The sequence below is a fragment of the Macaca fascicularis genome, chromosome 2 (genome assembly GCF_037993035.2).
Source record: "Macaca fascicularis isolate 582-1 chromosome 2, T2T-MFA8v1.1".
NCBI lineage: Eukaryota > Metazoa > Chordata > Mammalia > Primates > Cercopithecidae > Macaca > Macaca fascicularis.
The window spans coordinates 140,733,364-140,753,278 of NC_088376.1; the positions used below are offsets into that span (position 1 = coordinate 140,733,364).

At 36.3% G+C, this 19,915-nt stretch overlaps 1 protein-coding gene across 12 annotated transcripts in view; it reads left to right on the top strand.

The window, feature by feature from the left end:
- The window catches only part of CNTN4 (contactin 4), a 975,847-nt gene that overhangs the window by 419,855 nt on the left and 536,077 nt on the right, over positions 1–19,915 (top strand). For 2 of the 12 annotated variants that reach the window (XM_005547643.5, XM_074032744.1), the window contains exon 1: positions 4,600–4,995. The exons of 8 other annotated variants lie outside the window; for them this stretch is intronic. The gene's annotated coding sequence lies outside the window, so the exon portion shown is untranslated. Of the gene's footprint in view, positions 1–4,599; positions 4,996–5,060; positions 5,323–19,915 lie in introns of those variants that run through there. 2 more of the 12 variants (XM_045384782.3, XM_074032745.1) reach the window with 1 other exon arrangement.

Here is a 19,915-nt window from a genome sequence, read left to right on the forward strand (position 1 = left end):
AGAATCCTGATAGCAGAACATGCAAAATGTTGCCCATCTATTTAGGGACAATCATAGAGATAGAAGGAAAATGGATATTTGGAAGTACATGCAGCTCACTTTGCCTATGAATTGTGTGCATTTCGAGGTGGGAGACAGGAGAGGGAGCGCAGGAGAGGCTGGAATGAGATTTTTTTTTGTAGTGATACTTGGTTTTCTGAGGCATAATGTAGTGAGGAGAGAGGGCTTTGACGTTTTTATTTAGTGATCATGCCTCCAGTCATTTGTTCTGAGGCTCATGTTTGGTTTTGCATTGATAGACTTGGAGTTATAGGACATTCTTGGCTTTTGAACTAGCTCATTGTGCTGAATGTAGTAATTTTTGTGAAAGCATACTGAAACGTCTAAAATAACTTCCAAGACAAAACAGTTTAGTACAGCTACTGCAGCTATATGTAGAGCAACAACATTTATGCTTAGTCGGTTTTAATCTCAGCACTCAGTTCTTCATTATTGCAACTATAAGAACCCCATCATACTTCCCTTGGGTCAGGGTATCTTCAACATGGCACTGGTAACATATTGAGCTAGATAATTCTTTGCTGTGGGGGCTGTCCTGTGCTTCGTAGGATGATAACAGCCAGTAGCAACCCCTGCCCTAAGTTGTAACGACCAAAAATCAGGGTTTTTTTTTTTTTAAAACTGTCTGTTTTTGTTGGAAGGGAAATCAGAATCTTCTGAGGAAAAGGATTTTTGTTCTCTTCTTGGATGACAAGAAAATTGGCTTGTGTTGGCTGGGTGCGGTGGCTCATAACTGTAATCCCAGCACTCTGAGAGGCTGATGTGGGTGAATCACAAGGTCAGGAGTTTGAGACCAACCTGGCCAACATAGTGAAACCCCATTTATACTAAAAATACAAAAAATTAGCCAGCCATGGTGGCGGGCACCTGTAATCCCAGCTACTTGGGAGACTGAGGCAGGAGAATCACTTGAACCCGGGAGGTGGAGGTTGCAGTTAGTCGAGATCGTACCACTGCACTCCAGTCCAGGCAACAGTGAGAGACTTTGTCTAAAAAAAAAAATTATAAAATAAAAAAGAAAATTGGCTTATGTTTTTTTAGCCATTAAAATAAGGATAAGTCAGTTCTACCCCAAAAAGTAAATGAGAAGTAACACTCATAAAACAATTTGTTCTCTCTCTCTTTGCTTCTCCCTCTCCACATACAAACACCCTCAAATTTTTTGCTAATAGTGGCTACAAATTTCTGAGCAGTTAGTGGCAGATGAATATCAAGGCATATTGCACCCTTTTATCTAGCTCATAGGTCAATTTGATGTCATATTGACATAATTATTTAAATGGGCTATTTTCTCCACAGACTGTTTTAATTTCATGACCCTGGTCTCTGGGTCATTGTTATTAGAATCTGATTACCTCCTGGAAAATTAATATGGCCACATACTTTCTTATGTGCATCCATACTTATGGCTTACTTCTTGAATATTTTATTACTGGCTCCATTGCTTTTGGTTGGAAAAGAAGGTTCAATCATTGCTGCATAGATTATCATTCCAGCAGGTGCCCTGGGCAGCAATTTCTGAACCATCCCTTTTGAAATTTTGTTCCCAGCTGGAGAAATGTCACAGTTGTCTCAGCTTTTGACTCTGACTTTTAGTGAGAGATGCAAGGAATGGGAAAACACTTTCAAGAAGAAGCAATGAACAGTTGTGTGCACATCTGGAGACTTATTGCTGAAGACTCCAAAGCATTTAAAAATATTGATTAAGCCTCAAACTGATGGGAAATTGTTCCCATAACTTTCATTCTGCCCCTAGATTTGCTGAGGTTCAGAGCTGTATTTAACTTGGTGAATCTTGTGTAATGGCCAGAAAGAGACCTCAGGAGCCCATCCCCCAGGTTCTTATTAGCCTTGACAAGAGTGTTGTTAAAATTGCAGACTCTTCACAGTTCCAAAGAGACGCCGGTTCTTGCTGTTTCAATACCAAGTCTAAAACAATCTCTATGTATTTTGGCTTCTAAAATATATTCTGAGGTAAAATAGCAGGTTCTACTGTCTTTGAGAAGACCATTTCTTTTGTTTGTAGTAATTAGTCATGTTGGTCTCTTTTTTCCTTCTCTTTGTTTGTACTTTAATGTTGACTATTCCCTTTAATGAAAAAAAGAAAAATCAGGCATTTCCCAGATTTAGGATTTTATTATAAACACTTCATATTTTAAATCATGTATCTCTGGCGAGAAATGTATGAAGAATTGATGGAAGTTGCGAAATTTTTAGTTAGTAATTAACACCTATCATTATAAACAAGTGCAAATCACATGATGCCAAAGTGAATCTATTACATACCATAATCAAAGATTAATCAAAGTAATTACCAGGCAAACAGGGATTGAATAGAACTTAAAACCAATTAAACTATTTATTTCAGCTGTACCACTGAATAAACACTTTAGTATTTTAATTTGCTCCTCTTTTCATTTGCTTCAGCAATATGTTTGCTAATATAACTGAGATGCACAATTGCTATTTAATTAACCTATTTTTGTCAGCACCTCACGTGAGCTGCGTGAAGTAGATGTGCTAAAGTCTCAATAATAATGCACCTGATAAAAATAACAAACATGAAATTTGTGCCAGTCGTTTTACAAGTTTTGCCAAATGTAACAATATCTGAAGAATAAAAGAAACTGGTTACCTTACAGAAATTGGGTTGAAAGTAGTTAAAAAACACGTTGAACCAACACAAAATTACTCAAAAGTTTAGTAAAATTTCTTTTTTTTTTTTTAGTAAAATTTCAAAAATGTATAATTGCCTTGTTTCTTTGTACCCCACTTTGCATATTATTACCATTAACTATTGATAATAAACCTATTCGAGGGCATGTATCTGTTTTGGGGATAATTGAGTTGATAATTGGCACAGAAGGGTTTGGTAGTGCACATCTTTTACCCAATCATGTATCTTTTGGGGGAGATACTTTACTAGCTATTGAGTAAGGCATCATGAAAGTGTTGATCCATTTTGCTTTTATTCCCTAAGACAATTAAAACCCTAACATAGTTTGGGTGGTTTTGACCTCAGTGATACACATTTTTTCACAAAAGATAGCATAACTGACCATGTGAAGAGAAGCCTCACCGTTCTCTACCTTTGGATAGTAGGGATGAAAGAAAGTAAGATTGAGAAATCCACATTAAATATAAAGACTCTTTCCCCACAAAATCCCAGAGCTCTTCTGATTGGCACCATGAAGACAAAACATTCTGATTGGATTTTTGGTTCTTCACCCAGGTGTTTTACTATCAGGTAGACACAGTTTGTGTACAACTAAATAAGACCATTTCCTGCCTAAGCTGTCTTTTTTTCCCACACATTTAAAATTTACTCACATTTACTGACCATGATGTTTCAAGTTTTCTGAAAGAGCTCATTAGCAGCCAGTTGATCGCCGGCCCCCAAAGGTAATAAAGACCCTCTATCCCCAAATTTGTGCCAGTCAAAAAAGCATGACTTTATTTCATTCCCATTACCCCAGTGCTATTATGAGGTATAAGCACCTTTTTAATGAAGGTCTGTTTTCTAGATCTTAGGACAATAATAGAATGTCACATTGTAAGGCTTCTCAGAGGTCTGCAAATAAACAAAGCCCTTATTGTACAGAAAAGAAAACTAAGACTCACAAAGGTGTAGACCACCTGTTTGTTTGTTGCAGCAAGATGAGGATTAGAACTCAGATTTCTGACTCCCTTAATGTTCCACCTTCTTTATCATACAGGCTCCTTAACTACTGGCTGCTTTGCCTGTGGTGGACTTTAAATGATCACACGGGTGCCTTAATCACAGCCTTTTCATGAGTGACACAGGAGCTGAGTCTCCCTTTTTCTAAAATGGAATGTTTTATATCCATAACCCAGACTTGCTTAACTAAGGTCAAATTTACATAAACAAATGTCTTCGGGGGCCAGCAGGTAGCATATCTAGGCAAAAGCGTGTGTGGCAACGTTTTGATAAAGTGCAGAACACATGTTCTGTTTAAAAATGTTCACATTCAAATTCTCAAATCTCTCTTGCCAAACCAAGCATGTCCACAGGCTACTAGTTTATAACCCCTGACTGCACCATGATGCAGACAGAGTAAGGAAGAGTGTTCTTAGTTATGCAAATGGAATCCACATCACCAGTTACTTTTAGAATACTAGATGTCCTAAGTGTGCCATGCCAAACCCTTTTGCTTTGAATGCCCTGGACTTCTAGTACTCAATGAAGAGGCAGGACTTGGGAAACGTAAAACACTCCCATAAACACCAGCTTTAGTTCAGCCGGTCTCCCAAAAGACTAACTCTGAAAAGAACATACACGTGCATGTCGCATAAAATCCATAGATGTGATGATGCTGCTGCCCATAACCTTCCTGAGAGCTGCTGAGAATCCCTAACAGACAAACCAAATCACAGGGCAAACCCACCATATGTACCGAACAACCAGTGTAATTATATTCTGTAGTTGAGGAATTACATAAATTGCCCATTGGGAAAGAAGCCTTAATCTCCACCCCTCCCCCAAAATCTGTAAACAGCTGTGTGAGCCTCTGTATTTTTGAAAGGTTGAACACATTTGATCGGAGAACCAACTTGATTTCCTAATCAGGTTCGATGTGAGGAGAGCCAGTTAGAGATGTGTGTGATTCTCCCAGTGTGTGTCTTTGATTCATGTGCTAATTATGTCGATCCTTTGGGGAACACAGCCAGGAAGCTGGGTCCTCCTTGATTAATGCTGGCGGAGAGCCATGCAGCGCGCAGCGGAGAGCAGTTCAGCATCTCTAGTCCCAGCTGAGAATATGGTCCCATTATCTCCCAGCTGCCTAAGCAATCCATAAGGGCCTGTTCTGCGTGGATGATCAGTGTAGTGGAAGCAGGGACTTGCTGAGAGCTGAAATCTCTGTTTGATTTGCTGTAACATGTAAAGCGAAACTGGGACATTTTACTTTACAGTCTGTAAGTACCAGGTTTTTCCCCCCTCTTTTTCCCTAAAGCTCCATGTGAATGTGACTTTGCAAGCTGCATTTGATTTTCTGTTCCATTGCTCTTTGTTGAATCAAGCTGGTGAGATAGAGTGTAATCTGTTTAGAGCTTGCTGTTTCTGTTAAATCTTATATAATTGATTCATACAAGGAAATAGGAGCCTTTCAGAATGCTTTTATAGAAGTTAGAAATTATTGGCTTTGTTTTTAATTTGGGAGCGTGGTTGCATTATCTTTGGTGCCAGGATGATTAGAGCATATATTTATCTTCTTCTGTACCTCTGGCCATTGCAAGAAAAATGTAAGTAAAACATATATATATATATATAGAGAGAGAGAGAGAGATAGTCTTATATGCATGCCTGTATAAAAGAAGTGTCTCTATTTCCAGAATTTAAATTTAATAGTTTATTTTGCTGTTCTCTGCTGCCACTAAGAAAGGCAAAAACCGAAAAGTTTCTCGTGTTTTTCAGTTGCATGCTGTTTAGGAACTTTGCCATGGAGGTGGGCAAGATAACTATTAGGAATATTTGCAAGTATAAACTGTATATCTCCTTTTTTAAGAGGCAGTATATAAATAAGAGTCTGTGTTTAGCCCCTTATTGCTTTTGAATGCACCACTTTTTAAGAAGTAATGTGAATTAAAAAAAAAAAACACTTTAAATTTGGTTCATTTATCTTTTTATGTATCCTCCAATACCATCTATCAAATTAATATTTGTTATTCATGCAACATAAATTCATTGTAAAAATGCCATTAGAATTTAATATTGTTAATAATATTTGTGTGATGTCTTTCAAATGATCAATGCCTTAGTGAAATTAAAGATTGTTATCACCATGGAAAGGGATTTGTGGATTTTTCTGTTTCCCTAACCTAAACATAAATCACACTTTTCTTTTTGGATTGAAAGTAGAATATTTGAGCTGTTGTAAAAATTGAATTTGAATAAAAGTGGCTTGAACAGTATGCACCTGTGGCCAGAGCTAATGTGAACCAAAATGAACTTAAAATCATTAATACCTGAAAAGGGGAATTGAAGTTTCCACACTGAGCTTGAGACCATGGAGCCTGACGATCCCATAATTTCCAGAGTAGGAAATACAATTTCCCTGAGTAGGCAGTAAGTCTCAAGGCAGAGAAGAACCACAGGCTGTGAAGTATGAAAGCATCTCACTGGTGAGGACAGAGTATGTTCTCATTAGATTTGGTTGAGAGGAACTGTGCAAGAGAGAGAAGACTCAAAATAGATGGTTGTCTACATAAGCACAGGCATTTTCAGAGCTTGAGATTTGGAGGGAAAATGATCACAAACCAGTGCAGAATGCTTAACATCTGCTAAATTGAATCAAAAGATGGACTCTGGTACCTCTGAGTAGCAAACAGTCCCAGGGCTGTCCTTGCCAAGTAATCGGTTCTCTGGAAAAAAGTAAGTCTGCGAAAAGGTCTGCTAATGAAATCTGAAGTAACGGCAAGTGGTTTTGATGGCTATATCATCCCTAAACAAAAGGCTAGCCTCATGCCTTCTTCAAAACTGAACTGACTTTTGTGAGTGATGATTCCTGGTAAACCCTTAGCTATATTTTTAAATAATTGTTAGTGTTTTACTGACTACTGCAAGTATATGATCTTGTGCAAGATGTGATCTTGTTTTAAGAGGGTGACAAGAACAGAAATAGGGCTAGTTAAAGTCCAGTGATTTTTTTTTTAAACAAATGCTTAATTTGTATCTACTCGATTGAGTAAATACTGTGTTCTTTTGAGTTTTAAATTCTTCTTCTTTCTTTCTTTTTTTTTTTTTTTTTTTTTTTTTTTGCTCAACCCCTTTATTTGTATTTAGCAGAAACTATTGCCTTCTGTAGAGGAGTATCTTCCCAATGTAGTTAAATTTGATTTTTATTTTCCATTCAAATATATAGAAATTTCAACTCATACCTTACAATGTTAAACATTTTTGTAGCCAGTCACCACAAAGCTCAGAGAGGTTATTTGCAAGATTTATAGTTTGCTTCTATTACTTTTGGAATGTTTAGATAATTTTATAAAATTGGGACACTGTCTCCCTAGTTGTTTGTGCTTAATCTGCAGGAAAATGGATTGAATGCTCCAGGAGTTAGTTTAGGGTATGTGGCCTCTTGACAGATCGGGAAGCCAGATGGGTGTTACATATACCTTGGAAGAGGTACTTGTAAAGCCATAACAATTTGATCTTCAAAATACATTTAAAGTGCTATGAAAGAGAATAAAGGAAAATTCTTGAATTGTATATGTAAAGGTAGTGTATCTCTGTATGTGTTTGCACGCGTAAAAATCTACCCAGCAACATTATGGACAATTTGTGTCCTACCAGCTCTTTAGTTCCTAGAAAGCCCTGGGGTTGAGCAAAGTGGAAAGAATTTTGTAAATTGGGATATATCATCAGAGAGTTACATCCCCTTGCATTCTTTGTTTTGGATCCTTGGCAGACTGTTTTGTTTGACCCCAGAGCTGCTGGGTTAAGCACAAAGAGGACTTTATAACATCCTCAGCAGCATTTGGAAGCAGGACCTCTGCACACAAATCATACCCTAACCCTCCTTAACAGCTTAGGGCAGCCACTGTGAAGCAAGGAATGCAGTTCTGTGAACTATCTCCATGATGACAAGTTAAAAAGTGAATATGAGCTGGGTGTGGTGTCACAGGCCTGTAATCCCAGCTACCAGGGAGGCTGAGGATGGAGGATAGGTTGAGCCTAGGAGTTTGAGGCCAGCCTGGGTAACATAGTGAAACTCCGTCTTAAAAAAAAAAAAAAAAAAAAAAAAGGCTGAATGAATATGGCTGAATGAAAAATAATTAATTTAGTAACTGTAATAATGTTGGATGATTTTAAATGTTAGCAAGCCTTAACTATGCTTTGTCAAAGTATACTCCATTGGTTATCTCTAGTAACAGTGAAAGCTTGAGTTAACCTCCTTTAAGATGCTGTGCAACTCTAAAAAGGTGCTTTACCTCTCTGTGCCTCAATAGCCTCCAGTAAACTGAAGTATGATTTCTGTGATCCTTCCTAGGTTAAGAAAGTTATGAACTCATGACACTTTATTCTAACTGGGCACTCATGCTTGGAACGTCCTTCAAATTGCCTAGGGACAGGGCGACGTGACATAACTGTCATTTTAAGCAATATTTCACTAGGATGTTTTCATTTTTTCTTCCTTAATTTCTCTTTCTTTCTTCCTCCCTTTTTCTTCCTTCCCTTCCCTCCATCTTCTGCTACCCCCTCCCTCTTTTTCTTTCTACACCTCTCCTTCTCCCTGTCTGTCCTGTTCCCTATTCCCCTCTCCCTCTGCCTCCCGCTCTCCCTTTTTCATCAGTGAATTGTCCTCAAGTCAAGTATGACTTTAGAAACAAGGTTGGGATTGTCTGCTCATTTGCATAACCTGTTTGCTATTTTCTCTGATGATAGTTCATTGAAGTGTCAATGACTTACTGATATACTGCTCTGTTATGTCTTAGAATTACTTAGTTTTAGGCATGTATGTGCAGCAGGGACCCTGAAAGTTATGCTGCATATGTAAGTGTGTATAGATTGCCCATGTTAATTTTTAAAATAAGAGTGTTATTAATCTTATATTCTGAATTGAAGGTGATTAAGGTGAAGGATTCATCTTAATGTATTAAGCTAACAATATTTAATTTAAAAATAAAACAAGTTCACAAACGATAGCCCATTTCAAGGTAGCAGGATATTAAAGAGCTTGATTTTTAAAAAGAGAAAATACGTTCACTGAATGATTTGATTTTTCATAAGAAATTGTCTTGTCAAACAGTATGGAAAAATAAAAGGCATACATCATTTTATTAACAGATACCTATCCACATAATCAAGTAAGCAACTTTGTAAAACATGAGATAAAAATATTTGATGGAAAGTTTTTTTTAATGATACATTTCTTATAATCTTAGGATTGTTTATCACTAGATAAGTCCTCTTAATTGAAAACAACAGATGATGAAGTCACTAAACCCATCACTAATGAGTGCTTCTTGATATACTCAAACCAAATTGTGAATACACTTCATTCAAGTATCTTTACTGTAGATACTGGAAAAAGCTAAATTAATTTCAGAATTTATCCTTGTAGGACAAGGATTGTAGTGCTTTTTGTTTCTTCCACTATTAGACAGAATAGATGGAATGGCACAAAAATTTACAGACTAATATTTTACTGTACAATTGACTATATATATATATACACACACACTTATAAATATTTTTTAACATCAAGTGTACTCCAAGATGGATGATAAGCGGCCATTTGATGACAGTAATAGCTTGGATGGGCTCATCTTATTTCAGATCAGGGTAGTGTTATGACAGCTTTTAAATGTTGAAATATTCATTTTTCTCTCCATTTTTATTATTGGGAGGTCTCTGTATGTGTCTTACTATTCTGGAGTTTGAATATTAATGTTATTTCTTATTGAACTTGTAAACTATATTTGATGCATATATATATGTGTGTGTGTGTGTGTGTGTGTATATATATATATATTCAATGCAGAGTATAAAATTAATTTTCCAGATCTCATAAAACTGAGTAGATATCCTGGCTTTTTAGGCAGCAGGCCTGTTGTAAGTAGAATCCATAATGTGAAATAATTTGTTTTATCGTCCTGTATCCATCTATGACCAAAATGATTTTGTACTTAGGAACTATTTCAATGCAAACTATATAATACTGACAGATAATATTTAATAATTTGTGGCTCTCAAATCCTTGATTATAAAGTTGCCAAGCAGCTTCAAGGACATTGCTTTTGGTTTTAATCTAGTACCTCCGTTGACTTGAGATGTTCAATTCAATATTACTTAGTTAATAGCTCCAGTGGCTTATCAGCCTTTTTTATTGTATAGTTAAAAAGGTAAAGTAAATTAGACATAGACATGACTCCAGAGCTTGTACATGGCTTCATGTCTTCACCTCTATTCCAAAGTAAGAATGGAAGTCCGTCTGCATTTTTGCATGAAATTTCTCTATGTTTTTAGGGAGAAATGGGGTGATTTAAAGTTGAGAGGAACACGTCACAAGGAGCTGCAAAGGAATAAAGTGTTTCTTATGGTTAGATATAAAATGCAGAGCTATACATTCTGAAGATATGACAGAATTTAGAGAAACTGACTATGCCAGGCATTTGGCAAAGGGGACTAAAAGAGACAGATTTAATGCTTGCCAGAAGGAAACCCTATATCAGTGGATAGAAATTTGAGTGCCCTGCAAGCAAGCAACAACAACAAAAAAATGTAAATAAGGAAGTAGAGGAATGACTGTATTGTGGTTGGAAGAGATGTGGTTTCATTCTTCAAAGGAAAATTGTGGTGAGTGAGTGAACTATATCAAGTGTAAGGGCATTGGGACTAATTCAAAAATATTTGGCATAGGTATATCTAAGTTACTGTGAAATAATTAAGAAATTTGGATCAGTGAAGAGAGAGAGAAAAATGAGCACTGTTGGATTTGACTCTACTGGCTGACACACTTTAAAAATGTAATTATCTTAAATGAAGTGGGTGTTGTGGCACCGTAGTTATTTCTTATAGTTATTTCTGTGTCTTATTTCAGTGAGGGTTTCTGAAGTAGTTAGTGGGGATATTCCATTTAGTTCAGTAGATATTGATGAACATGTATTTATGGAATCTGTATAGCAGTTTTTACAGGCTGCTAGTAAATTACCTTGATCCTTCTCCCAATGTCTGTGTTTCTGATCCACCACTCCTCCCTCCAATGATCTATATTACCCCAAATAGTCCTAGGAGATGGTGTGAGAAGACTGAGTTTGAGGAGGTTGATTTTATTAAATCACTTCAACCTTTCAGAGAGTAAAGAAGTTCTTACTGTAGGGTGTAATGCCATGCAATACTGAATGACTTCTTGAAGTCATTTCACTTCACTTTTCCTTTACCCAGCACTTTATCCACAGTAATATATTTAGGTCTTCCAAGCATTTAGACAAATAACCTTGTCTGATGGACATGGACTCAATGAGTCATACCACTAATTAAACACAGTCATTTGCAAGAACTTTGCCTCCTCTCTGGTTAGAATTCATTGTATATGTGTGTGCCTTTTAGATGAGTAAAGCTGTTCACACACAGGCATAATGCTTGACTCCAGGGGTGAAAACCACCATCTCTCAGAAGAGAACAAATCATGTGTTCAAACATGGTCTCTGGCATCTTTATGATGTGTGTGTTAAGTGTGAATCTGGTAATTTAAGGTGTGTGACTCCTACTTCTATCCAGCTGTCTGGCTTTGTGCTTAGAGAGAAGAATAGCAACAGATTTAGACTGACACAGTCCTTTCCCTAGAGTCCCCCTCCCCTAACTCTCCCTGCAGGAATCCACAAGGGTATTCAGTTGATTGCTGTTGTTAACCTCTCTTGTAGTATTATATTTCTTGTTGAAAGTACCTTTTGTGGCATGTGAGTACATTTAAGAGATGTGAAAGCTTTAAAAATGGCTTTACTTTTAAACTTTTTTACCTAAATTACTAGAAGGAAAACAGTTTCTTTCTTAGGCTAATGTGTGTGTGTGTGTGCACGTGCGCACGCACACATTTAAGGTAAGCTCTTTGCAAACCTTTAATGTTCATCAAGGTCTGTGACTAAAGGATACATTGGTTATAATAGGATTTTCTTCCAAATCATTTTCATAATACATCAGTAATACTCAGAATGTTCATGTAAAGTGATAGATTGAACTATTTCACTTGAGAAACATTCCTGATGTTGCACATGACAGTCTTCAGTCTCAAAATAATCTAGAAAATAAAATTAGGAACATGTCTGAAAGTCTGGTTAAGGCTCTGACAATTCCTCTAACGTATCTGTTTTGGTGAACTTTGAGCATCGTAGAGTTTTCTCAGAGTGTGAAGTAAATACCTCTGGTAGAATGTTTGATAATCTCAGAGGACTCAGAAATTTTTAATAGATATGTTAAAGATAAAAACTATATAACTAGTAAATAAAACATATAGTTTTACAGATAGAATTGTTTAGCCCATAGCTAAATGGATAAATTTTAAGAAGTTTTGATAAGCAATTTTGGAAGTGATTCTTGAATGTAACAGAACTTGTGATGATGATGTGGAAGTTTAGGGAAGGTAAAACTTTGCCTGTGGGCCTGAGACTTAAATCTACATAAAGCAGACTAATAGGAGAAAAGCATACAGACGTTTCACATTTAGAAAGACCCAAGGAAGTGGCAAAACCTAAGTGCTTCTATATTAGGTTGAACAAAGACAGGCAATTGTGGGAAAATAACTAAAATATATGGGGCAACTAAAGAAAAATAAGAGTTATTTTAACAAGATCTGTTTGTATGGAATTCCCTTGGTTTTGACTCCCTGTCTCTGGTGATAAGATTGTTTCTTTTATCCTGGTTGAGAGAAGACATCTTTCACATGGGAGTTTTACCTCCTGCTTTGACAATGAAAAGGGAAGATCATCTTGCCCTCCTCGTACCAACTATGTTTCAGGTGTCTTTAGCTTAAAATAATCCTTTTGCCAAAGTGGCATATTCTGATAAGGCCTCTTCTGCCATCCCTCACAAGTGACCTTGCCATAAGTTATTTCCTGTGTGTCTAAGGATGACACCCTAGCCAACAAGGTAAATGGTGTCATTCGATTATGGAATTTTAGGCCTGGACATGATCTACAGATTGTCTTGTCTGTTCCTCTACCAGTAGGTCCAGAGGCTTACCCAAGACAGAATGGCCTTCTTGCAGTTTGTCTAGGGATGGAATCTAGAATTTCCAGAGCCCCATATGGGTGCCCCTTCCCTGGCAAGAAAGTCATTCTTGCATTTCTTTTCAGATTCTGTATCATGAAGCTAGAACTCTATTGGGAGCCAGATAACCTAGAATCAAAGACCTGCAGAAACCAGGCTGAACCCACGAAGAGTGAGATGGACCAGTTGTCTGACAATAGGGAGTCCACAGGGTCTGTAAAGAACAGTGCATCAGAGTTCCTCCTAAGTGTTGTGGCCATGTTGGATTGTGGGGCCAGTGTTGCCGTATCTCACAAATTGTAAATATTGCTGTTTATTTTTAAAATGTATGAAAGCTAAACACATCTATCGAATTCATAACATCCAGTTTTCAACTTCTATGCTAAGTTATTTGAGGGATCTCTCATTGGTTGGGGAGAAAATATGTGGGTTCACAACATGAAGTGGCATATACTCTACCTAAGAGAGGGAACATGTGTTAACGATCCATCCTGTGTACTTTTAGAGAGGAACCTAAGAGAATGAGGTAAAGCATGTAAGGATTCCTGCAAGGCTTTTCATTCCTTGTCAGTTTATAAGGATCAGATTTAAGAAATCATATTACAGATATGAGTCTGAAGTTAATGGCACAGAATTCAATATATATATTTTGCTATGCCTAAGTAATTCAGGTCAATAGACTATATTGTAGTTACTGATTTTACTAACATATTTAATATTTTTATTTCAACTGGGGCCCTAAAGTTGCCAGTCATGATTTATATTACCATAGAAAAAGATAGATTGGTGATTGCTTCCTTTTTTTTTTTTTTTTTTTAATTTTAAGATGGAGTCTCACTCTGTAGCCCAGGCTGGCTGGTGTGCAGTGTTGTGATCTTGGTTCACTGCAACCTCCACCACCTGGCCTGAGTGATTCTTGTGCCTCAGCCTCCTGAGTAGCTGGGATTATAAGCACCTTCTACCATACCCTGCTAATTTTTGTATTTTTAGTAGAGACGGGGTTTCACAATGTTGGCCAGGCTGGTCTCGAACTCCTGACCTCTGGTGATCCACCTACCTCTGCCTCCCAAAATGCTAAGATTACAGGCATGAGTCACCACGCCTAGCCCTTTTTCCTTTTTTAAAAAAACTTTTGATACTCACTGATTAATTGGGCAAATAGAGAAAATCTGCAGATGAGAGGGATAGAAAAATGGTCTAATTTACACTTTTTTAAAACCACAAGATAGAGCCTAAATTCTATTTAATTTTCCACTAGACATTTTAGACATTCTATCTGAAAAAGGAACAACGAACACAGTGCTGGGCTGTTTAAGCACAGTCATTTTTCTTGCGTACCTGTGCAGCTGACAGAATCACCAGGTGAGCCCATCTTCAGGACCACTGGCCTGTATTTATTAATTCATTTAAATTATTATTAATTAAATTCCTACCATTTACCTCATACTGTTTGTTCTAGAGTTCAGAGATAGAAAATGAACAATATGAACAAAAATAAATATATATTACTACCCTTACGAAAGTATGTGCATTCTAGTAGGGTATATATCTGTGACAGAAAGGAAAGGCAGTGTTCTCCAGGCCACCATTGGGATCTGAGGTGCCTTGTCCCTATTTTCACTACTACTTCTCGCTCTGTTGGCTGTTTTCCCCAGCTGAACACACTTCTGTGGTATTCAAGTTGATCTCATTTAGGCCATATGAAGTGGATGCACAAAAGTTTTTCAGATATTTTTGTGAACTCAAAATTATGTGGGCCTAGAATAGCTGAGTAATTGAGGCAAACTCTTATTTGTTTGAAGATAGGATTTTGTAATCAGGCCATCCAGCTACTAAAGCAGGCCTCTGCTTGATTTTGTTTCTGTGAACAAGGAGGGACCTCTACCCCCACCCTGCATAAGTCTCTCATTTCTCAGGTGTTTCTGTTTCTGCCTACTTTAAATGGTGGAGTTGACCAAATTGACTATTTTGAAACCTATTTATAACTTCTAGATAAGGGTACAGCCATTCCTCCCTAGGACATGGTCTTAAGTAGAGTTGAATGAATATGTGAGGAAGCATTTTGAGCTTTTTGGAACAAGATGTTTTACAACTGCAAAGTGCTATTACTATTAAAGATAATAATTTAGAAGTAAATATTATAGCAACTAAGTACAAAGGAGCTCTTAGTGCACTATTTTTATTTCAACGTGTAAAAAGAAAATTGATACTAAAATATATAGTGTCTGTCTGCTTTGTAATTTCTTTCCCCCAAGTCTGTTGATTTTTCTCTCCCTTCGGACTTCCCTTTGGTAACTCAGAAGCTTACCTAAGTTTTGAAGTAGCCAGCCACAGGGATTGACAGAGTAGATGACAGCTTTGTCTTTTTTTCTGCTATCAGAGGGCTGAACACTGTGGAGTGATTTGTGGGGGCATCTGACATCATTCAGAGGCAAAAAAGTAGTCATGCTTATCACTAAAGAGAGTTGACTCTAAGCTTTGGTAAAGTGGTCCTGATCCCGTGTGATCCTAAAAAAAGATGAGAGGAATCATCATTACTGTTTGGAGCCTACAGGCTCAATAACCTTCTAACTCTGCTTTTTAATTAAACACGGAGCACTCAGGGGTTTATTTATCCATTATCATGCAGGCAAATCCTCTACTGACATCATTTGATTTATGGCATGTGGCCTGCCTAAGCAGTGTGTGTGTGTGTGTGTGTGTGTGTGTGTGTGAGAGAGAGAGAGAGAGAATAGTTAATATGAAAGATACTATAATATTACCAGTACAATATACTTTACTTCCGTAGTCTAGAAACATGCCTTTTTATGCAAAGTTGCAACGTACTTCAAATTGATGTAGTATTTTAAAGTTAAAACTCTATACTCAGTATTAACAAGGTGGTTGCATTTTCCACAGAGACTCTAACAAATGATGTAGTCTTAAATATCAATTGATTTAGAATATCTCTTAGCCTGACATCAATATTAAGGCTTTAGCATAGCTCTCACATGAGAAATCTGATATTTTGAACTTTGGATTACAATTAATTTTGCAATGCAGTATTGTTATCTTGTATTACATATTTTTTCTCATGTTAATTTGACTTATTGGCTATTAATAATAAGAAATGTACTATTTCAGTGACTGAAGAGTGCAAACATTAGGTAATGATAACTAGTAGAAAAACAGTTTGGACAGTGCTTCTTAAACACTAGTGTGTGGAAATGCAGATTCTGATTCATTTGGACTCGTTGGGACTTGAGATTCTGAATTTTTAATTAGCTCCCATATGATGTCAGTCTTGGTGGTCCGCAGATAGCACTCAAGTAATAAGGATAAAGACCATTTGGAATTCCTTATTCAGCCCACATGAGATTTCCCAACTAAGGAATTCTTTCTTGGGTGTCTTTTTCTTTCATCTTTGTCTCACTGTATTGTTCTTTGAAATCAGAAAATAAAATGTACTAGATTGATAGCTCTATCCACCTGTCAAGTGAAAAGTTTGCATCTTATTTTGTATTACACTGTTTTATGCCCTAAATGTTTGCTTTCTGTCCTAAATTGATCTGGTACATCTTTGCCTGACATCTGAGTCTTGTGGATAGTTATTTAAAAACCTATGAAGTAAAAGATTGTGAATGTCATGGCTAGAATAGATGCTTTCTCCAGAGCCTAGGAATTGAGGTATGTACTGGAGACAAAACAGACCTGCTTTGTATGGAATGTTCTGGAGTATTATGAAAGATAGTCTTGTTTGTTTCTTTATTTTTCATTCTGTGGCTTATGAAAGTAAAATGTGGGTTTTTCCAATATATGCATTCTCTAGTTTCCTATACACTGTTGATTTCCCCTTAGTAACATTGCATATTATGTTGCTCCTAGTGGTGACAACTCTCGGGAAAGCAAGAGACCTTTAAAAATTTTTTTTTCTCTATTTGTGACATGATGACAGCTGTCATGGGAATGGGGAAAGATAGAACAGTTTTTCAGAATCCATCAAATGAAGGTACATTCAATGCTGTAACTTAATGAAAGTTGCTTTATTGTGACATGTGTCAGAGTCTTTGGTGATGCAAGTGTTGATGGATCTTTTCTGAAAGATTTATACCTCAAGTCTGGATTTGAGCTGAGGGGGCATGACCTGGACTTTGAACTTGCAAAAGGTTACCCTCTGTAATAAAGTCCAGAGTCAGTATGAAGGGTTTTCAGATCAGGAAGACAACAGAGTAAACAACACTGCAGATTCTCTCTGAAATGTGCAAACATCATCACCAGGAGAGGCCTCCTTAGCTTTATTTTACCCAGAATCCTCACCTGTCATAGGTAGTCATCTGGGTGCTTAGAAATCAAAATGAATGACTCATTTTTTCAATTTTCATCAAAATAACCCTTGTTTTGTAAATAAACACAAAAATATTCCCCCTCATTTGAAATTTCTATTGTAAATCCCATTGTGAATGTATTGTTGAAAAGATTGGAAAACCTTAAGGGAAATTCTCAACCAAATCTTTTTCTAAACAGCTTTTTTGAGTGGAATAATTATGGTATAATTCTTATACCATACAACTAACACATTTAAATTGTACAATTCAATGTTTTTAGTGTATTCAAATAATTGTATAACCATCAGCATTATCAATTTTAGAATATATTTGTCATCCCAAAGTGAAACCCCACCTGTTCACAGTCACTTCCCATTTCTCCTCAATCCCTCCCCAGACCAACATTGATATATTTTCTTTCTCTGTGCCTTGTCTGGATGTTTTATATAAATAGAATCATACATTATGTAGTATTTTGTGACTGGCTTATCTCACTTGGCATCCTGTTTTCAAAGTTTAGCCATATTGTCATGTGCATCAGGACTTCATTCCTTTTTATGGCCAAATAATATTTCATCATAGTAGATATACTACATTTTATTTATCCATTATTTAGTTGATGGACATTTAGGTTGTTTAAACATTTTGACTGTTGTGAATAGTGACCCTATGAATAATCTAGAATCATTTTACCTAGGAGTGGAATTTGATGAGTCAGAACCAAAGATTTTAATGAATATGTTTAAATTTTAGTAACACTGAAATACAGTGGATGTATTTAAAGAGAATATGGAAATGGCTATAAAATAAAATGCTTCTCAATGAATAGTTTTACTCATTTAAACAAAGGAACTATCCCTCCTATTTTTTAGTCTCTATAAAATAAATGTTCCCAACACTTTTTGTCCATCTCCTCTGTCTTCAGTAGTGGCACACTGTCCATGAATTAAGGATATGAATACTATGCAGGAAGTTAAATTTTGTTCTGCAAAAAAAGAATGTATCATTTCTGCTTAAGACCATGATAAATGCAACCTGAATTAGAGGAATAATTGTTTAGTTAACACAACAGGAAAAAAAAGTTTAATCGAATACCAGCTCAGCCTTTTGGAGGCTTAACATATTTGAATGGCAAGATAGAAGAACACTGTAGGGAAACTGTCAACCAGTCTCTAAAATCCAAAGGTTGAATATGCAGTAAGGTTTTGAGGTTGTATTTTCTCATCCTGAAAGTGCCAACTAAGATAATAAAACTTAGAGCATATCCAGGTTGGAATTAGATCTTCACTGTGTGTCATTGAATATGACAACCTGGATGAGAACACCTATTAGAGGGGAGGCTCATTTAATGCGCGGGAGATAGCGATGATATTCATGCAGTATGCACTGTGGAAGGCTGTTTGGATTGCATTTGATTACCACTCCTGTGTGTTTGATGTTTTGCAAGTATTCTGTGGAGACTGCCTTTTCTTTTTCCAATTGAAAATAGACTAGAGAAAGGATATAAACATACTAGTGTTCTGAGAAAAAATAAAGATGTTAATATATTTCTGCAAAAATTGTCTTCCTTGACCTGAATCATAAAAGGTAGTGTGAACACAACTGACTGGATATTGTTTATATTATCAGTAAATTTTAATCCATTGAAAATATTTTAAAGTCCATATATATCTGTGAAAGGCATAGATGTAAGCTGCATTTAATGTGCTCCAAAATCAAGCAAGCAAGTATTTTACTTCAAATGTAGGTTATTGGCATACCTTTGTGTGTATGTTACTTCAATATTTAACACAAGGTATAAAAATACAGTAGTTTACATTTTTGCGGAATCTTGTCACTACAGTTTTCTTTCATTTCAACTTTACAGATGCCAAGATTTTCCATTTAGTAAGTATTATTACTAGCAAATATATTATCTGGAACACAATCAGTATCAAATTCTGGCTTTCTAAGAATATTGAAAATGTATATGTAGAGGTGAATATTGCAGATAAACTGAGTACTGAAGGAAATGGTTGATTAAATATTATTCCATTCCCTTTTTAGTGTGATGAAACATTTAATACATACACATGTGTGAGCGCATGCATGCAAAAACACACACATTTGTGAATTTGTCACAGGGAGACAAATTCACATTATACCTCCACCCCCACTGCTACTGCAAATAAAGGTCTTAACAAGGTGGGTGTCTTATCACACATCTTACAGTACATCAGTTAAGACTGAATCAGGGCCAGCACAAGACAAAACGGAATCAAAAAGGTAGTGTGACTGTGCCGTATATACTGTACACTTAGTAAGTTTCTATTTATAATACCGCCCACCCTCCTAACACATTTTACCCATCTCTGGCACTATGATTCTCCCCATGACTCAGCTCCCAGGCCCTTCATGCACCCCACAATCTTTTTTCTCTCCACCTTCTCATTTATCTGTCCATATTTATTCTTAGTGAAAACTGAGAGTACTACTCAGAAGTTGTTAGAGTTATTAAAGTTAAGAGAAGTAAAAAGAAGCTGATATTTCTGCAGTTTCACCTACATTTTATGGCAAATTTAAAGGACAAATTCTTCCCTATGACTAAAATTCTCCTGCTTGGAAAACAAATACCAAAATCATAGCCATTCCTAGTATCTATAATTGTTAAAAATCAAAGTTATCAAAGTGGAAGTTTGTGAATGAAGGAAATATAGTTGTATAAAAGCAAAAAAAAAACCGTGAAAACTTACTACTTTTTACATAGTAACTAGGATAAAAGAATCCAAGAATAAATATATTCCAGTCTAAAAAAAAAACTTGATTCACTAAAATACATATGGGA